The sequence below is a fragment of the Schistocerca americana genome, chromosome 7 (genome assembly GCF_021461395.2).
Source record: "Schistocerca americana isolate TAMUIC-IGC-003095 chromosome 7, iqSchAmer2.1, whole genome shotgun sequence".
In the NCBI taxonomy this organism is placed as follows: Eukaryota; Metazoa; Arthropoda; class Insecta; order Orthoptera; family Acrididae; genus Schistocerca; species Schistocerca americana.
The window spans coordinates 252,817,969-252,833,206 of record NC_060125.1 but is presented as its reverse complement, the minus strand read 5'-3'; positions in this window follow the sequence as shown (position 1 = coordinate 252,833,206).

Genomic DNA, 15,238 nt, shown 5'->3' with positions numbered 1-15,238 from the left:
GAATGATAAGTGTGTCAAAGCAGTGGGAACACCATGTGTCTGCACAGGCGAGCAGTGCAGTGATGACAAAATCGCGCACAGCGCGGAATGCGGCGAGCACGTGTCTGCAGCAGCGAAAGGGTTAATGAAGAGACAAAGCACTAGAAACTTCAAAAAATTGCATTCATACGAATATAATTCGTGAAGTAAGGCTCTTCGATATTGTTTTTAAATAATGAAAATATTAAGCACTGCACAGGGTGTGAACTCATAACCTCTCGCGTAGCAGCCTAATACCTTAACCGTTAGGCCAACGCACCTCGTTTGACTACATTACGTCATGATGACTTTAACACGTCACGCAAAATACTGACAAACACTGTTGGTACGACTATGAATTACTCAAGCTTCATTGAAGTACAATAGGAAATAAACAATTACCGCTGTTCTTTATTGCGAAAAAGCGGTTCGTGAGAGTGATACAAACACCTTTCCTTGCTATCGCCTGAATTAGGAGTCTTATTGCTTGTTTGGTTTAATTAATTAATAGAATATGAAGCAATTGGTATAAAGAAAGCTTTTTCCAAACTTTCTATAAAAGAATGTCTGCTATCAAGACATTGCATTTGTTCTATTACTTTATTTATGACTGAACGTTTCTAAAACTGAAGACACTCGTCCATGCTCTGCACTGCAGTCGAGATCTGGGAACTTCGTTCTCTGTTCATTGGCTGACTGTGTTTTGTGACGTCAGATGCGCAGAACGAACCTAAACTCGACCGCCAACATAAATGACGCGCACTTTAGCAACCATGGGCATCAGAAAATTTTTCCTGTGATAGTTCAGTAGTTTTCTGTAAGTGATGGTGGACTGCAGACAAAATTGCTTGATCTTTACGAATTGCAGAACGAAAAGTCCGAAACAATTTCCAATTATCTTTCTCATGTTATACTGTCATTCAGTATCATCTCAAAGTGTGTTGCATTTGGTGCAGACAATACTAACTGTAATTTTGGGAGGTTAATGAAGAAAGGGGGCAATAATGTTTTCACACATCTGAAAGAAAAATTAAAAAACTTTAAAATTTTTGGCATATGTTGTCCAGCACATGTTCATAACGCACGCCAAAGTGCTTCTGATGTGTTACCTGTTGACATTGACTGCATTGTCATGAAGTTGTACAACAATTTTCATATTTTTTCTATTTGTGTTGCAGAACTCACTGAATTCTGTGAATTTGTTGGTGTCACTTATAAAAATTTACTTTCCTTTTCCAAAACAAGGTGGGGTTCATTGTTGCCAGCCACAGAAAGGATCTTGAAAATGTATGAACCTTTAAAATCATACTTTTTGTCACAGTCTAACTCAAAGCGCCCTGCAATCTTATAGAATTTTTTCAGTGATCCTATAAATGAATGTTATTTACTTTTTGTACATTCACAAATGTTTTCCAACGAACCATTCTGAGTATTGAGAAACAGAATAATTCCATATGTTAAGTATTAGCAGTCTTAAATAAAGCTTTGACAAGTGTAAATTCATGGAAACATGAACATTTTGTACAACTAAGTGTAAAAAAACTGCTGAATGATTGTGATGACCAGTCTGTTAAGAAATGTGACGTAGCAGTATCAACGTTTTATGATGCTTCAGTCGACTATTTATCCTCATGGTTACAGGGAATAGTTGATTTTTCTGTATTCTCATGGATGCTCACAGAACCACCAGAATCGTCACTAGTTGAAAATACTTTAATGTGGCTAAATGAAAAGGACATTCTAGTAAGAGACAGCCTCTTATTTGATGAAATAGTTCATATACAGTCATTTGTAAAACAACAGTGAACAATGGAACCAGTTGATGGCACATGAAAAATGGTGTAGGTTTTCCAGATCTTGCCAGTGTAATGAACAGTTCAGAGAATCGCTTAATATAGCGCAGTACTTTTTTTCACTCCCTGCCCACAATGCAAATGTTGAAAGAGTTTTCAGCTTACTATCGCCACAGTGGACAGCTGAGAGGAATAGATTTACATTGAGGAGCGTTAAGTGTATTTTACTGACCTGTTTAAACTTCAGTAAATACAGTTGCACTGACATCTATTCATACCTATTAGGCAAACCTGAGTTTCTGAATGAAATTTCATCTTTGAAGAAATATGATTGCAGTGTGGAATCCACAAAATCATATAAATTCGTTGTGTTTTTTTTGTAGTGATTGTTACTGTATGTCTTTCTACATTCTGTGTTATAAATGTTACATTTCTTAATAAGTAAATTTCTGAAAACTTGAAATGTACTTCTTTCCAGTTTTTCCATTCTTTGTTTGGTTTTGTACGCACACATACACCCACACATACACACACAGAAATATCAGTGAAGGCTATATTTGCAGAGGAAGAAGAAATGTTAGCATTAAAAGTGATATTTAACGAGAAATAAAAATTGTCCCACTTTTTGGCCAAGAAAATGTATGAAAGTCCCACTTTTGCCCGCAGAAAATATGGTCACCCTACCAAATCTCCTATTTTTAGGGGGAATATTTCAAGTATTTTCTTTCATACGAACTTTATCCTGACATGAGTATATAATCTGTCATCGAGATTTGTGCTGGGCATTCGCGATTTGCTACAGTAATGTAGACTTTGGAGGATGCAGCAAAACCATTTGGTCTACATTTGATGTCCTTATTACACTGTGCAGATGGAGCTAACTCCTGGCTCAGCGAGAAACAGACAATGACTGTCATACAATGATCTCCATACTAAGTATATTAGTATAGAGATCACTGATGTCATACCAACCTGCCTAAGATATACGATATTTCCGGAGTGAGGCAAAAACTTGATAGTGGCACCCCCCTCCCCACCTCGAGCGTTTGCTACATGTCATCAAAAAATTAATACAAAACTTGATTTTTCAAAAATATGTTCATTTTGGAGCACATATCTTTCTGAAGAGTTTGATACGTAAAACATATGTGTTTGAGGAAATGTGATATATGTTATTTGGTCTAAAGTGTACCAAAGTGCAGTGCCGCGCCCCTTCACACAGCATTTTTCTATCGCACATCATTGTATTTCGCTCTGTGGAATTCAAATGTGTATATTTTGTAGTGGGAGCCATAAAACCTATATTCAGCATAGTGGAAATTAAAATGTCGCGAGCTGCCTATCCTGCTTGCAGTCAGCCAGTTTGACGTCCTACACCCCTTTAAAAAGCTCACAACTATTGCTGTGTGGGATTACTTGTAACTGGAAGAATTAAAAATCTTCAGAAAACTTACACCTTTTATTGCCTATAAGCTAATAACTTTCTCTTTTGTGTGACATAAAATTAGATATAGGAAATATAATAGCAGTAAAGACAAGAGAAAAGCAAGGCAGAACACATTTCTTCAATCCTTAGATCACAACATTTTTTTCTCTCTTGTCTTGCTACAGCTCTATGCAGCGTGCTTTCCTTTCTGCGAAAGACTCTATTATCTCATCAAAGTTAGTAAAACGTTTTGGTACATGAAAAATCAAAATGTTGTTATCTAATACTCAAAAAGCTGTTAATACAAATACACTCAAACCTGGTGTGGTTTCTTGATTTGATTACGTCTGTTTTGTAACTGTCTGCTAGGCCCACTACAAGGAAACAGTTTTATGTCAGGAAATAGTTTCACATTTCATTCATACGCTCACAGAATCATCATATTTATCTGTAGAATTTGTATGATGTCCCCGTTTCTTCTCCTTCCTTTTTTTAGCAAACAATCGTTCATCACTAATCCCGCAACTGTTCCTGCCATTGTCAAAACTTATTCTCCAGTTGACTTCATTAACCTTGCCAGAATCACCACCCGTTTATTCTCCGGTTAGACATTATTATCTGTTTGTACAACGCATTCTCCACGTTATTCCGAGAACAGAACTTTAGCGGCTGCTAACCGGGAACTGTACAACTGAACCTTAGCAGTGTAGTGATAGGGCAAAAATTTTCTGTCAAAATTTATTTTCTTTCACATGCCAAGAAGATTAATACGTAATCTTTCTTACCTGTTATCCTTGTTAGTCATTTATTTCCACACTGGTAGTGTGACAATGTGGATTTCACTAGTAATTATAGCAAGGCTGATCATTCACACACCCGATCAACCACACGAACAAACAGTGATTGGCGTTCAATTGTTCAGGATTTATTCGGCTCATCTCTTATAGCGCCGTCCCCTTTTGTCTGGAGGAAAGTTTTTTTCATTTCTAGATGCAACAGGGATTGCTCTGGCAGAGACTTCAGGTAAGCATCAACTTAGAATATGTTCAAAAACAAAGGTTTGCCCCCCCCACCCGATCCGGGCCTGATATCAACATCTGAAACAGAGTTGATAGCTGTAACAGAAGCTGCTAAGGGAGTAATTTATATGTGTAGAATTTTTAGAGAAATATGAAAGTGGACCAAAGTTCCACCAAGTGTGCTAAAATGGTGAGGCTCTCACAAATCCTGAATTCCTTCTTCAAACTAAACATATAGAGATAAAGACCTTCATTTTTATTCGAAAAGAAGTGATAGAAGAACAGGTACACATTTCGTGTGTTTTAGCTGAAGATCTGCTAACAGATAAACTGACATAGCCCCTGGGAAAACCAAGACTGTCAGTTATGCCATAAGATGGGTCTTTTGTGTTGAGATGAGTGGTTTCTTTCTTTATTTTCTCTCTTAATTAAATTAAGGAAAATGTCAGTTACATGCAAGTGCATTTGTAACTGTACTGAGCATGGTTACTTGAAAAAAAGTATCTCTAAGTAATAAGCTTCTACATGTACTGTGTTCATCTGTTATTAGAGCAAGTTCAGTTCAAAACAGGGTAACTGAAAAATATTAAATTTAGGGCCTAACAATTTTAGGCTTTACAAGGTTGTCTAGCAGGGAAGCATATTTTTGGTGATGACTCAGATACTAATAAATTTTTGTTTTCATATGATAACTCTTAAATGATCTTTTTGTTGTATTTTAGGATGACTGTTCTTGTTTTGTCACTTGGCAGAATTTTCCTGTTTCATCAATTTTATCTGCTAAGGCATTAAAATGTTTGCTGGTGTTCACGTGATTTAATTGTTGAGAAACAAGATTTCATTGTCTTTTAGGCTTGTGCCAACTGTTACTCTCATCTTGGATTTCACATTTACTTCATTGCTTTTTAAGCAACAACTTGTCATATTCAGATTTTAATATTTGTAACTCTTCTAATGATACTAGTGATTTCTTCCTTGCTATCTTTAGTGTTCACTTTTATACAATTGCCACATATTCATATATTTTGTTTTGGATTTTCGTTTACACAGTTGTTATTTATAATCTTAAATTTAAAACTTATAATTTATTAAGAACTGCTTTGTACATAAGCACTGTTTGCTGGCCATTGCTGCTCTACGCTCATGGCTGTATTATGAATTCAATGCTACGCAAACAGTGTGTTCATGCTCTTTTGCATGTACCTTGTTACTTTCCATAACCTTCATGATTACATTACAAAAGATACATGCCTGTCACAAAATACTTCAGACTTCTTACATTTCACACACTTTTTCAGATTGTTTGCTTTTATTTGCAGAGCTCAGTCTTTCTTGTACGCTTATCTCCAGAGAATTGTTTTTATAAAAATTTTTTGTTTTAGCACTTTTCTCTGCTGCTTGAAAATTGTATAACGTGTTATACATAACCGTTTGCAATACCAGTTAAAATTTTTGCATGATGCACACTTTTCTTCATTATTCTTACATTTAGGTCTGGAACTTACCTGCAAATTCCGTTAATTGCTATCCTGAAACTATACAAAGGAACACTATGAATAAATGAAAAGAATGTTTATACTTTTCTATTTTAATTGTTGCTGTATTCAGGTACCCACTACCCAGTAAAAGCAACCAAGGTGAAGAGCAATATTGATTCTGTGAGAGTGGTAGTTATGATGTGTGTTTCATTATAGATTAAGTTATCTATCTTAAGTGAACAGAATTGATGGCAAGGAAGAATAAGCTCCATACTTGCAAGATAACTTAATATATATACATGTTAAAGCACAAATTACAAACATGGCAAGAGTGAGCAACAGACCAATAGAATAAAGAAATACATACATAAAGATAAAGCACACTGAAACATATCACTGTTGTCTATGTCCACTTTCTGCTACACTAGGCCCTGTTTTAGAAGTTTGGTGCCCCAGGTAACTCGGGGTATTGGTAGTGATCAGTTCGCCTGGCCCGTGTGATCACTGGAGCAATAGGTGCAGGGTCTGTAGGTGGTGCGGTGTGGTCCATAGCCTGAGGTTTGTGTGGCCCCATTAGGCCTTGGTTTGTAGTGGCTGCACTCAAAAGTCTCTTTATTCTGTGTGCTGAGGTCAGCTGGTTTCACCCACACTATGGTGACCATTTCATGCTTTCTGTTCCAATCTATCATGACATCATTCGGCAATCAGTGCAGAGTTGAAACAGATATGTATATGGTTGGTGAAGAGGGGGCTGTACAATGTCATCCAGTAGTTAGACATGCATTGATGTGACCAGATCCATGTGTATGAAAACTTTTTTGTTGCCATAATGTCATGGAGGATGCATATTGATCTGTGACATTCTCGCTCTTAACTGTCGATCGAAATCAAATGTATGTTCCTCAGACATTAGGATTGTAGGTTCGTCAGTCAGTAGGTCAGCAGGCAGGCATACTTGCTCACCAAACACCAACTCTGCCAATGAACAACCTAGATCTTCCTGCATCACTGATCGAAGGCCTAACAACACTAGGGGCAAAGCACCCGTCCACTTAGAGCCATGTGCCGTTAACCCACCCATTGAGATCAGCGAAATCTTTCATGGAACCCATTGCTTGCTGGGTGGTAACTAGTTGTCTGAATGTGACTGCAGCTCCATATCTGCATCAGCTCTTGAAATAGACAAGCCTTTAATTCTCGTCTGCTGTCAGACGTGATCACTTGGGGTATGCCATAGAGAGCAAAACAGGCAGTCAGTAGTTTGTAACTGACATGTCTGCTGAAATGTTGGAAACAGAGAATGGTTCTGGTCAATGGGCAAACTGATCTGCCACCATCAACAAGTAACTACACTTGTGGAATACAGAAGAGGTTCCACCAAATCAATACTGCATGAAGTGGACTGTAGGTTCAGTGAACATTCCCATAGGCCAGTGCACGCCTGCCAACCTTACTCTTCTGACACTGTAAACAACATTGAGTCCATCAGTGGGAATCCTTTGTTATTCTATGCCATATGATGTGTTTTACCAGCAGTTTAGTTGAAGCCCTGACTCCTGGAAGTGCTAAATTATGAAAGGCACAGACAACCTCTTTCTTGTGTCTCGTGTAATGTAAGGATGTAATCTATCCTGTGATGTATCACACCATAAAGTCTTTCACCTCTGCTTTATCAAACACCAAACCTTCAGACTGATTAGCCAACAACCGATCCAATTCAGGGCCTTTCTTTTGATCAACTGCTATCTTCTCCCAGAAGACTACCTTGAAACTTGCACAGCTACATGACAAATAACACAGGGGAACAAAAAATTAAAGGTTTTTCTCTGTGGCATAAGTTTACGGAGTCTATTTAGATACATACGATGATGAAGTACTTAGCCCTTTTTTTTTTTTTTTTTACACTGGTTCTCATGATAAACTGTTCTATAAAAAATACATACAATCCGTTAAGCCACCAATCTTGCATAGTGGAGATTTGCCAATACTGGTACTTACTTTCTTATAGGGCAAATACTGTGATGTGTGAAAATGTTAGACAGTCAGAGTAAAAGCAATAATGAAAGTGAATTCGAAGAATGCAGTCTATTCTGAAAGGCTTTTCTCAGGTTGAGCTAAATGACTTGATTTGATATTTAAATTTATCTAAGAACTCAGCTGAACTTCTTGCATCAAGACTAAAAGAAAAAGACTGCCTTCAGCTTAGCATATCAATAACATCCTATTGAACTAGAGAGCATGACAATCTTCCATATTTTAATGAGATGAATGATGTCATATGGTGTAGTAATATTTCTGGGCTTTTTAATGGGTCTACCAGTATGCCAACCAAAAGAATGGCAACTTTTCCTAGACAGCTCAAAAACAAGTTCTAAATGTGTGTTACTGCATAATGGAAATGAATTAGCTTTGATCGCAATAGCTCATTCAACTACTCTTAAGGAAAAATATCAAGATGTTAAACTTGTTTTAGAGACAATTTCATTTCATTGACATCAGAGGTCTACATCTACATCCACATCTACATCCATACTCCGCAAGCCACCTGATGGTGTGCGGCGGAGGGTACCTTGAGTACCTCTATCGGTTCTCCCTTCTATTCCATTCTCGTATTTTTCGTGGAAAGAAGGATTGTCGGTATGCCTCTGTGTGGGCTCTAATCTCTCTGATTTTATCCTCATGGTCTCTTCGCGAGATATACGTAGGAGGGAGCAATATACTGCTTGACTCTTCGGTGAAGGTATGTTCTCGAAACTTTGACAAAAGCCCGCACCGAGCTACTGAGCATCTCTCCTGCAGAGTCTTCCACTGGAGTTTATCTATCATCTCCGTAACGCTTTCGCGATTACTAAATGATCCTGTAACGAAGCGCGCTGCTCTCCGTTGGATCTTCTCTATATCTTCTATCAACCCTATCTGGTACGGATCCCACACTGCTGAGCAGTATTCAAGCAGTGGGCGAACAAGCGTACTGTAACCTACTTCCTTTGTTTTTGGATTGCATTTCCTTAGGATTCTTCCAATGAATCTCAGGCTGGCATCTGCTTTACCGACGATCAACATTATATGATCATTCCATTTTAAATCACTCCTAATGCGTACTCCCAGATAATTTATGGTATTAACTGCTTCCAGTTGCTGACCTGCTATTTTGTAGCTAAATGATAAAGGATCTATCTTTCTGTGTATTCGCAGCACATTACACTTGTCTACATTGAGATTCAATTGCCATTCCCTGCACCATGCGTCAATTCGCTGCAGATCCTCCTGCATTTCAGTACAATTTTCCATTGTTACAACCTCTCGATACACCACAGCATCATCCGCAAAAAGCCTCAGTGAACTTCCGATGTCATCCACAAGGTCATTTATGTATATTGTGAATAGCAACAGTCCTATGACACTCCCCTGCGGCACACCTGAAATCACTCTTACTTCGGAAGACTTCTCTCCATTGAGAATGACATGCTGCGTCCTGTTATCTAGGAACTCCTCAATCCAATCACACAATTGGTCTGATAGTCCATATGCTCTTACTTTGTTCATTAAACGACTGTGGGGAACTGTATTGAACGCCTTGCGGAAGTCAAGAAACACGGCATCTATCTGTGAACCCGTATCTATGGCCCTCTGAGTCTCGTGGACGAATAGCGCGAGCTGGGTTTCACATGACCGTCTTTTTCGAAACCCATGCTGATTCCTACAGGGTAGATTTCTAGTCTCCAGAAAAGTCATTATACTCGAACACAATACGTGTTCCAAAATTCTACAACTGATCGACGTTAGAGATATAGGTCTATAGTTCTGCACATCTGCTCGACGTCCCTTCTTGAAAATGGGGATGACCTGTGCCCTTTTCCAATCCTTTGGAACACTACACTCTTCTAGAGGCCTACGGTACACCGCTGCAAGAAGGGGTAAAGTTCCTTCGCGTACTCTGTGTAAAATTGAACTGGTATCCCATCAGGTCCAGAGGCCTTTCCTCTTTTGAGCGATTTTAATTGTTTCTCTATCCCTCTGTCGTCTATTTCGATATCTACCATTTTGTCATCTGTGCGACAATCTAGAGAAGGAACTACAGTGCAATCTTCCTCTGTGAAACAACTTTGGAAAAAGACATTTAGTATTTCGGCCTTTAGTCTGTCATCCTCTGTTTCAGTACCATTTTGGTCACAGAGTGTCTGGACATTTTGTTTTGATCCACCTACCGCTTTGACATAAGACCAAAATTTCTTAGGATTTTCTGCCAAGTCAGTACATAGAACTTTACTTTCGAATTCATTGAACGCCTCTTGCATAGCCCTCCTCACACTACATTTCGCTTCGCGTAATTTTTGTTTGTCTGCAAGGCTTTGGCTATGTTTATGTTTGCTGTGAAGTTCCCTTTGCTTCCGCAGCAGTTTTCTAACTCGGTTGTTGTACCACGGTGGCTCTTTTCCATCTCTTACGATCTTGCTTGGCACGTACTCATCTAACGCATTATGTACGACGGTTTTAAACTTTGTCCACTGATCCTCAACACTATCTGTACTTGAGACAAAACTTTTGTGTTGAGCCAACAGGTACTCTGAAATCTGCTTTTTGTCACTTTTTCTAAACAGAAAAATCTTCCTACCCTTTTTAATATTCCTATTTACGGCTGAAATCAGTGTGTGTAGATTTAAAAATGGTGAATTTTCTATTGGATCAGCAAAATGCATGCACTAAATATTCCTGCTTTCTTTGTCTGTGGGACAGTAGTGTGAAAAATGAACATTGGAACAGGAAATACTATCTGCCAAGAATGAACCTGACTGTAGGAAAAGATAACATCATTCATGAACCATTGGTCAGTTGAGAAAAAAATCATTCCTCTGCCACTACATATTAAACTTGGGCTTATAAGACAGTCTGCTAAAGCTTTAGATAGGAATGTCGATTGCTTCAAATATGTGTATCAATCATTACCTGGTCTCAGTATAAAAAAGTTAAAAGTAGGAATTTTTGATGAGCCACAAATCTTATAAACAATGATGAATTCACAAACCGCATGACTCAGGTTGATTGGAAGCATGGACAAGCTTTGTATCAGTTCTCAAAAATTTTTGGGGGAATCACAAAGCTGAAGAATATTCCAAAATAGTAGAGAAAATGCTCCAGAATTTCTATAACTAGGAACTAATATGAGTGTCAAATTGCATTTTTTGCATAATCATTTAGATAAATTTGCTAATAACTTGGGCAATTACAGGGAAAATGTTCCTCCAGGACATCAAGATTTTGAAGGTAAGATATCAAGACTTTTGGGATTTCCATATGATGGCAGTCAACTGTTGGGACTTGCAGAGAGACAGTCCAGACCAAAAACACTGAAGAAAATCCCAAACAAAATGATTTTCTTAATTCTTATTGATGTGTTTTTGTTGTTATAATTAATTTTTTTATTCTCTGTATCATTTATAGCACTTTGTTTGAAATCATATGATAACTTTAAAATAAACCTTTTAAAAAATATTCTCTTATTTTTTATAATTTAATTTCCAGTATAAATGGATTGACTTTACTTCAAAAAGTAGAGTCAATTCAACAAAACCATTATTATTTTCCTATTGAGCAGACAAAAATTATCTGAAATTGATTAATAAATCCCATGCCACAGAATCAGTGTTACCCTGTCTAATCAGCTGCAAGATTATTCACGCTGCTTATGTGTCTAACGTCTGTGGAGTACTGTACCATGAAGTCCGCTATACAACACTGATGGGGCGATGCAAGGTCTGTCTCTTGGAAAAGAATGCTGTAAGCGGTGCATGATCTGCACAAATTTTAAAGTGCTTGTCTTCCAGGTATTCTTTGAAGAATTTAATTGCTGCATTAATGGTGTGATTCACACTCTGTATCACTCCACTTGCACTGTGCTTCTGTCAGGAGGCGGGGAAAAAAATGACAAATGGTTGCCAATCAACATTGATCCTCGTAATGTCATGTCGACTGTCACCTGCCTGGTGTCAACCATGACTGTCAGTTTGACATCATGAATAGGATGATGTAATAGCACAGCCTTTGTCATGGTATCCTCAACATTCTTGAAGATCTCCAGTAGATTCTCATTCCATGGTACCTTCTCGTTCCCTGAGGTGAAATTTCTTGTCAGAAGTGCAGTCAGAGGAGCCTGTCTCACAGCTGCGTGTGGCATCAATAGAAATTCATAATTCCCAAGAATATTTGTAATTCATCGAAAGTCCTCGGAACCAGGAAGTCACGGGTGAGTTGTACTCTGTCAGGGTTTGGAGACAGACCTTTTGCAGAAATGAAGAGCCTGAGAAACTGTATGCTCTCTGTACCAAAATGCACTTGTCTTTGTTGATTACCACTCTGAGTCCTTAAGCCTCTAGAAAAGGCTTTGTGAGTGCACCTTATTTGTTCCACACTGTCGGAGAAGACAAGAATGTCATCCATGCAACAAAACAGGAATGGAAGCCCTCTAAAAACCTGATGAATAAACCTTTGCCATGATTGTGCAGCATTTTTAAGACAAAACAATGTAAAGCTGAAATGGAACAAACAAATTGGAGTAGTGACAGTAGTCTTCTTCCTGCTGCCCTTTGTGACAAGAATCTGTATGTACACCTTGCAACACTGAAAACTCTCGCTCCAGCTATAGTGTTGTTCCAGTCTGCCACTTAAGGTAATGGATATTTACCAGCAATAGTATGGGAATTTAGGAGTCTATACTCCATACATATGTGCCAATTTCTTTCCTTTTTTTTTACTAGGCAGATAGGTCATGCCTACTGACTATCTGACAGAGACAAGATGCCTTCAGTAATCTGAATGTCTATGTCATCCTCAGCTGTGGTGAACTTTTCTTTTGTAAGCCTGTGTGGGCGTGCCATTGTTGGAGGACTGGGTGAAGTCTGAATGTAGTGCTGAGTGTTGTTCTTGCAAGCTGTTCCTATTTTCCTGATTTCTATAATCTCTGGAAATTCTAGCCGTACCGTGTCACATCCATTTGTGCCAATTAAGCCACTTCTAGGAGTCGGTTAGAAGACAAGTCTACAACCAGTCGGAAGACTTGTAAAAAATCAGCTCCCAAAATTGGTTCCACCCTGTCTGTCATGAGGAATGGCCATGTGAATGTGTGTTGTAGCCCAAGATCAAGTGTCAAAACTATTCTTTCCATAATATCAGTTCTAGAATTATATGCTTCTGTTAGAGTTATCAGAACCTTGGAACCGTCTCCTGTGAAAATTCCAGCTGGTAACACACTACGACAGAACCTGTTTCTACCAAAATCATTGTTCCGGATGCATTGTCCCTCACAAACAGCTGGCAAGATTGCTTCTTAGTTGCACATGCAAGGGCAATCTGTTTTGTCAACTGCCTCCTATCTGCCAGTTGCAGCTCCTTGAACCTACAGGTTTTGAGTCCCTCCATAAATGTTATGCACTGTCTTCTCACAGACCTCTGAGTTGCATGGTAGACAATGCTTCCCTTTGGCATAAAAACAGTTTGGTGGATCCCGTTTCATGTCAGTGGTACATGACCTGTTGATTGATGATCATTGAATGGTGAGCCCGTGGAAATTTCTTCGTGTGACATATCCAGGTATGTCCCACATTGCCTTCATATGGCAGCAATCAACTCCTGTAACCCTTGCATGGTAGACATGGGAGAAAAAGAAACAGTAGGGCAATTTTTTTGTCAAAGGTCACCTACATTCTTACCACATTATTGAACTAGTTTGGAAAATTGCATGGATTGATATTTTTTTGTTTATCTGTGTTTACTTTTGTCTCCAGAGTGGCTATTTACTCATGTTTCAGAGCTGCCACCATGGCTTGTAACATCCACACACTCTGTCAGTTGTTCTGCTTTGCTTGCATGCATGGCTGGCACTATACATAAGTTGGGGGTATCTTGCCCACCTTTATGGGTAATGCTCAGTACAGGGCTTTCAGCCAGGTGTCTGTTTGACAGTGTTACAACCTTTACATTCTGAATATTCAGCCATCATCTCGGCTTTGTCAGCCAAGACTCCTGAGGGTAATTCGATGTGTGCTAGTAAGGCAATGCTGATTGTTGTTGGTAGCTGCCTAAGCCACAATAACTTAAGTGAAGCCTCAGGCAGCAAATCATTGCAAGCTAGTAATTTTTGTTGTGCCAGTATTTGTTTTGGTGACATGTCACCAGTCGACATCTCCTGTAACAGTGTATGCAATCTGTTCTCTGGGGCTAAAGAATACTCTTTGATTAAACCTGTTTTTAGAATCTCATGACTTTATGAACTTAACAAGTCCTCTGCTCATGTAATTTGTGCCACATTCAGATGTGCCACAACACAATGAAAACTGTTGAGAGAAGCTAGGATGCAATGTTGCAAAAATATACTCTCTACCTGTCTGAGGTGCAGTTGTTTCGTCAGGAAGGTGTGAAGCTTAACATTTTCGAAGTTCTGACCTTGAACTGCAGAGACTGTAAGTCCATTTGAAGAGCCTGCCTCTGCTGTGGTGTCCTGTGCAGATGCATTTTGAAGCTGCTCCTGTGGCCCTGACTTGACTGTAGTGCCATTGGGGTTGTTAATCATGATTCTAGTTCTTTGTTGGGGTCACCACTTTAGCTATCTACCTTAAGTGAGTAGAATTGATGTCAAGGAAGAATAAGCTCCACACATGCAAGATAACTTAATGTATTTACACTAAAGAACAAGTTACAAACACAGTGAGTTAGAGCCAAAACATACCCAGAGCAAGCACCAGAAAAATAGAACAAAGAAATGCATAAATAAAGATAAAACACACTGAAACATATCACAGCTGTCTATGTCCACTAATCGATATCACTTGCTGCTACAAAGACATGAAATGCATTGAGGATTTTTAACATTTGATTTTCAGTCTTTTTGTTCATAATTAAGGTATATTAATTTGTTTTCATGTGATATTATCTGCATCCTGTATTTCAAATAGCTTTTTAGGTGTGACTAGTCCATATCATTGTACAAAATGATTTAAAATTGAATAAATATTATTATTGTTATTATTATTATTATTATTATTATTATTATTACTATTACTAGTATTCTAAAGTTGTTGTCTCAAATTGTCTTAAACACATCATCTCAACATCAGGTTCTGTGACCTCATTGTAAATCTGCACAACTTGATTTTCCGTTGTGTTCAGTGCACATTATTTTATTGTTATCATCATTGATTCTCACACCTACTTCCAGATTTGCTCTGTTATGTTTTTTTCCATTAGGTGTTGGAAGTACATCTGCCTGTAGAGGTTATAATGGAGCTGGTCAGTGGTAGACACTTTTATTTTTAGTACACAACTCAATACATTCTGTAGTCACTACCTGGTCCAAAAATATTTTTCACTCAACACAAAATTTTGGTTTTCATTTTCATTTACGCAAATGGTAAAATGTAATCTAGTCAAATTCAAAAGTAAAAACGTGTAATGAAAAAGTTGTTTCAGACTGAAGATTGTAGTATTAAAAACATGTTAAACACATTTTGC